Source organism: Peromyscus maniculatus, chromosome 3 (genome assembly GCF_049852395.1).
Source record: "Peromyscus maniculatus bairdii isolate BWxNUB_F1_BW_parent chromosome 3, HU_Pman_BW_mat_3.1, whole genome shotgun sequence".
NCBI classification, from domain to species: Eukaryota; Metazoa; Chordata; class Mammalia; order Rodentia; family Cricetidae; genus Peromyscus; species Peromyscus maniculatus.
The window spans coordinates 41,412,279-41,418,690 of record NC_134854.1 but is presented as its reverse complement, the minus strand read 5'-3'; the positions used below and the strand labels follow the sequence as shown (position 1 = coordinate 41,418,690).

Here is a 6,412-nt window from a genome sequence, read left to right as displayed (position 1 = left end):
CAAAAACAAATATGTCAAATGTGTTTTTCCCAACTTTAACATCAAAACATCTTTAAACCCAAAACAACAGTTATCATTTTCCTGGTTTGGCCAAATATCGAGTTGGGTACATCCTGTCTTTACAAAACTAAAAGGTAATTGACATAGGTATACATTTTCAAGAACAACAATATCACTCAAAACATATTTACAGAAATAGCGGTGATCTGCCTCCGATCCTGTCAGCTCTGAATCAGGACAGCTCCCAGGCTCTTTCAGAGAGCTGGCTTCCCCAGACAAGAAACCTGAGAAGCATCAGCTCCCAAAGAATTTTAGGGGAAAATATTGGAGAAAAATTGGGTTTCCAGGAATGATCACATCTGTTCCATGCAAGATTGACAAAATGACACTAAATCCATCAAGAGAATCATCAATATCACGGGAGAGAAGAGAGAATGCAGGCCGCGTGGTCCCAGCAGTATCCTGCAGTATCCTGAAGTCCACTGGTCCTTGTCGAGTAAGATTGTCCCTGTGGGCTTTTACCTCATCTGGACCTGTTGGACATGCACTCATATACTGGTCCAAAACTAGACCTCAGGGCTCCCAACAGAGAATCATTGGTCTGAGGGCATATAATCAACCCAATATGGCAGGAATTTAACAAAGTTGGTCATATTGCTCCCACAGTCAAGAAGCAAGGGTAGATGAATGCTAACACCCAGCTGCTTTCTCCTTTTTTCCTTTTTATTTATCCTTGGACCTTAGGCCATAGGATGGTGGCACCCAATTTCAGAGCTGGTCTCAGTTCAACTTCTCTGGAAATGTCCTTACAGATATGCCCCAAACTGTATCTCATAAGTGATTCTAAACTTGGTTAACTTGACAATGAAAATGAATCCTCACAGCCCCTATTATCCAACATGACAGATTTCTACTCAACTGCCACTTGTATGTTCAAGAGATACTTTTGAGTCATATTACATTTGCCCTCATCGTTACTCCTTCCACATAAAAAGCCTTTCTTCTGAATTCAGTGCCACCTTTTTTTTCTCCTACTGTCTTCTGGCCACAGCTGGGTTTCTTTTTTTTTTTTTCTTTTTGAAAAAGAAAATATAACTTAAGATATTTGAAAAAAACAAGGTGAATACAGGTTCAAAAATGATTAAGATACATTTTCCTAAAGCTACCTAGAATTAGGCTTTAAAGAATTCTACCATTTCATGGGCCAGTGGCTGGCAACCATGATCCACAGACTAAAGCCAGTGGATGAGTTGGAAGTTTTGTTTGTTTGTTTGTTTGTTTGTTTGTTTGTTTGTTTGTTTTGGCCATAAGCCAGTGGTAGGTTTTACCTTTGAAAATGGTTAATAAGTACAAGACAAGTCTTGGTTTTGCCTCTTGGTTCACAAAGCCTGAAGTCACCTATTATCCTGCCTTTTAAAAGAAAGGTTGGCTCCTGGTACATACAGCAGAAAATGCAACTGAATTTTTGTTCCACAGTCAGGAAGTTTTCAAGGAAGCAGTGGGCCCAGTGGGCCCGGAGCCTTGAGGGCTCCCATTTGGTGTAGGTGGCTCCTACCTAGCCCTTGGATCTTCCTCCTGTGTGGAAGGAGCCAACAGACGTGGGTCAAAGTTACAAAAGTCATCTCTGTTCCCCTTTGCTGGTAGTAGACAGATGTTCCCTTAAGCTCAGGAAATGAAAACTTTTAATAAATTTTTTCTTAAATGTCCTACCCTGCTCTACCAGACAAAGACATGCCCAAGACAAGCAACAGCCTCCTCTGGGAGCTTGGTGGGACCACAGAGCAAGGCCATAGGCTGACCCAGTTCTTACCAGTAATGACTGCTAACTGCAAACTAACATAAGAATCACCTACAAAACTTACATCTTGACCCACACTGTCCCTGCAGCAATGAGCAGGTCTCACCTTCCTCCCTTTTAGAGAAAAAACTAAAATCAGTCCACACTGATAGGTGGTGAGGTGCTGCCCACAGGATCCAACTGCCCCCAGCACACACAGAAGCTTCAGTGGTCCTTGCTATACACCTCACAAGGCGGCAACCAGCAACAGGGCAGCTTTTCCTCACACATTTTGTTTGATCTGAATTGACTGTATATGTGGCTTGTGAACTGGGCCTGTCTGTAGCGGATCCTTCAGAGATGTCCACGCCAGCACCCAAGGCACCTTTGGCCTACATGGACTTTTTTTGTAAATTACACAGTTTCCAAACAGCATTAAACTTTTTATATTATGAAATTTGCCATGTAAAAAGAACTTCCTATTTTTATTGAGGCTGCGGGCGCTTGGCCCTTCCTTTGTGATTCAGTGTCTATTAAAGCATGAGCCTGTCAATTTAAAAAATAAAAAAGAATTCTACCATTTCAAGTTTACCACTAGTTACTAGATACCAATTTACAAAAAAGATATTCACTTTTTTGTTCCTTTATCAAGAGAAAAATCTACCTTCAGACTATGAGGGTGGTGATGGGGAGGGACTAGAAAACAAGATTCAAACAATCCCATGTAAATATCACATTTTTCAAATGGAAGAACTCCAAACTGCACTAGAAGTTCCAATCACTAAGACACTTTCCATTGAAATGATTTAAGTACAAATACATGGCACCAAGGTTTAGGCCTAATATAGGCCTGACAACCAAGTCCTTGTTTTCTGGAAGAAAGGCCTCAAAAGTCCCACTCAATTCCACATAACAATGCTTCAAAGATCAATTAGGTTTTCCTTTCCTTAATATTTTTGTTTTTGACTTCTAATCTTAAAGACTAGATTAAAACTTAGCTCAATTCCCAGAAGGCATTGCTTCCCTTTGCTCTATGAAAGAGTCCACCAAGACCTCTTCCTCAAAACCATCTAGCCCCCAGCCTCCAGCCTGTGCTTGTGATGCATCTTTCTCAACATCCTAAAAAGGTAATGTAGGTAAAATATGCTCATAAACATTAAAACTAATTGTTAGAAAGACGTAACTAGCTTTATAATTTAAGTTTTAAAACATAAATACTTGCAGCTTGATCTGCACTGACAATGATTGTCGGAGCCTAGAATTCAACATTTACAAATTCTCATTCACACACACAAAACACACTATTATCACACAACTTGTGTCTTGAGAGAATCTTCTGCTTTTTAAATCTTTGGCCTCCCAGTCAATCCCAAGTTCAACCAACTTTAACTAAAACTTCACTCAGAATTTCACCAAACTTTTCACCCACACATTAATGCTTGTCGTATCTTTCATCAACTCTCAAAATCTGAAGCGTGTAAACCATGTGCAACATCTTAAGCCAGTAAAGCACGAAAATAAAAAAAAAAATTAAAAACCCACCAAAAATCACTTTTCATAATGATTAACATAGAAGCACAAAATATCGACCATAAGTCAGGAAGCAATTACCCGGACAGATACAATGTCCACCGTTGAAAGAATTTTTCTTCAATTTAAATGTCTTTTCTCATCTCTAAAGAAACCTTAAAGTGCTAACTTTACTTATATAAAGCAAGCAAATTCTTCAAGTAATTTGCTACGCCAATTTTTATCAGCCTAAACAAGGAACTAAAAATAGCAAGTGAAGTGAAAAGGGCAGAACACCTGACCGGTTCCACACAGGTAGACACCCTGGAGAATGTCACCTATCATCCCACCTTTCTTCACTGCACTGCACAAGCTAAAAGATTCAGTATCCTTTTCTTACATTAATTCCCTAGGATTTGCTAAGGTTTTTGCAAGTCACTAAGTAACACATACAGTCCTAAGGAAATAATGTCACTTAAAAATCAGCACACTACTTAAAGCGGGCTTGTGTGTTTCTACTGCCTTAAACTAAAAGTGAGGCATTGCTTACAAACTGTGACGAGCCACCCTCCACCGGCCGGCTCACTACTCCTGCCCCTCGGCTGCTTTTTCAAGGAAGTATACATTAACCAGATGGCGATTGAGGTGCTTGCTGTAATCCTTTTCCTTTCTGAAAGACTGATCACAGAAAATACAAACAAACTCTCCCTCGGTTATTTTAATTGCCAACCCCTCCTTCCCACTTTTTAAACTTGCTTCTTGTGGCACTGGCCGAGCCCCATGCAGCCCAGAATCATCACTTCCCTCAGACATATTATCACTCAGGTCACTTCCATCATTGCTGTGGATGCCTTCATCTTCATCAATGTCCGGTGACTCATTTTTAGCCAAAGTGATAGGAGACGAGGCCCTTACGGTTGGTGATGGGACAGGAGGCAATGGTGACGCCGGTTCGGGTGCTGAGGCTTTCACAAGGACACTGTCTGGGTTCTGCTCAGTGTCCACTTCCATTTCACAAAGCCCAGCTGAACCAGTCTGACACTTAGCATGTAACGTTTCACCACCTGACCCATTTGAATTTTGATCCGAGGATAAGACACTGGTAGATTCCTTGGGAGCAGCAAGCATAGCTAGACTCTTGCCAGCTTCCTCTGTTCCCACTTTCTTGAGAGGGACCATCTTATTTCCTTCCCCATCAGAGCCAATTTCTTGGTCCTTGGGTGTCTCATCTCTTCTTGAGTTTCCCTTTGGAAGATCCTGTGTGCGCCTGCTTCCCTTCAGAAGCTGGCTATCTCTAACAGGCACTAAGCCAACTTCAATAAGGACTTGCTCCTGCCGCACAACCTCACTCCGCATGCCCGATTTCTCCTTGGTACTTTCTTTTCGGGGAGAAGAACTTTTGGTGACTGGTTTCACTTGAAGAGGTGGCTCCATGACAGCAGGAGGCTCCTTCTGAACAGATCCCATGTGAGGAGGCCCTCTCTGAGCAACCTCCACCTGAGCATGGTCCAAAGGACAAAGGAGCCTCTTCTGACAATGTTCCTGCTTAGACTCCATGGGAGGAGGTGGCCCCATCTGATCAGGCTCCATGGGAGGAGGCGGCTCCATCTGAGCAGGCTCCATGGGAGGAGGAGACTCCATCCTATCAGGCTCCATGGGAGGAGGCTGTTCCATCTGAGTAAGCTCCATGGGAAGAGGCTGCTCCATCTTTGGAGGCTCCATGGGAGGAGGAGGCTCCCTCTGAGGAGGCCCCAGGGGAGAAGGCAGCTCCATCTGAGCAGGCCCAGTCTGAGCAATATCCATGGGAGAAGGAAGCCCAGGCTGAGTAGAGCCTGTAGGGGTGACCACCACCTGAGTGAGCGCAGGACCGGAATCGATCTCCTCCTGAGCCAGCTCCATGGATGGAGGCTCTGCCGGAGCCTTCTCCTTCTGCGTCTCCAGAGCAGGTCTGCTGCCTTTCTTACTTGATTTACCTTTTTGAGGTTTCTTCTTTGCACCTTTTTTAATGGAAGTATTTTGCTTTTTATTGTCCCCCTTAGTCTCCTCTCTCTTGCTGTCATCGTTTGGCACCTCAGTACTATTTTTGGATTTGCTTTCCATCTTTTTTTTTTCTTTTTTGTCACTGGTTCCTCGTTCACAGGCTCATCTGACGGATAGGCTTCAGCATCCACCTTTCTTTTGTTCTTCTTGGCTTCACTGACTTTTTTTTATTATTTCCTGTATGTACATCTATGCGTTTCATCTCTGCTGCCTTAGTCTCTGTCGCGGATTTCCGAGTTCTGGTAGTTACCTGGACCACTGAGGCATTGCCACAAGACTTCTCTTTTGAAACATCCTTTTTCTCTAGATATTAGGATAGCTACACCAGCTTGTTTCTTAGGTCCATTTGCTTGGAAAGCCTTTTCCCAGCCCTTTACTCGGAGGTAGTGTCTGTCTTTGAAGATAAATTGTGTTTCTTGTATGCAACAGATGGATGGATCCTGTTTTCTTATCCATTCTGTTAGCCTGCATCTTTTTATAGGTGAGTTGAGACCATTGATATTGATGGATATTAATGACCAGTGATTGTTAATTCCTGTTATTTTCTGTGGTTGTGTTGTGTTGTCCTTCTTTGGTGTATATTGGTGTGGGATTATCTATTGCCTGAGTTTTCATGGATGTGTTTAGCTTCTATGGGTTGAATTTTCCCTTCTAGTGCTTTCTGTAGGGCTGGGTTTGTGGACAGGTATTTATTAAATCTGGTTATATCCTGGAATATTTTGTTTACTCCGCCTATGGTGATTGAGAGTTTTGCTGGGTATAATAGTCTGGGTTGGCATCCGTGGTCTCTTAGTGTCTGCATGAGATTTGTCCATGATCTTCTAGCTTTCATAGTCTCTATTGAGTAGTCTGGTGTTATTCTGATGGGTTGACCTTTATATGTTACTTGGACTTTTTCCTTTGCGGCTCTTAATATTTTTTCTTTATTCTGTGTGTTTAGTGTTTGATTATTATGTGTCGAGGGAACTTTTTTTTTGGATCCAGCCTATTCAGTGTTCTGTAAGCTTCTTGTATCTTCATATGTATTTCTTTCTTTAGGTTAGGAAAGTTTTCTTCTATGATTTTGTTGAATATATTTTCTGTGCC

At 42.2% G+C, this 6,412-nt stretch overlaps 1 pseudogene across 1 annotated transcript; it reads right to left on the bottom strand.

Annotated features, from left to right (window-relative positions):
* Positions 1 to 2,943: 2,943 nt before the first annotated feature.
* Positions 2,944 to 5,636, bottom strand: LOC121828193 (RE1-silencing transcription factor pseudogene; annotated as a pseudogene). Its single transcript, XR_013049638.1, has one exon. The product of XR_013049638.1 is annotated as an RE1-silencing transcription factor pseudogene (transcript).
* Positions 5,637 to 6,412: the final 776 nt, after the last annotated feature.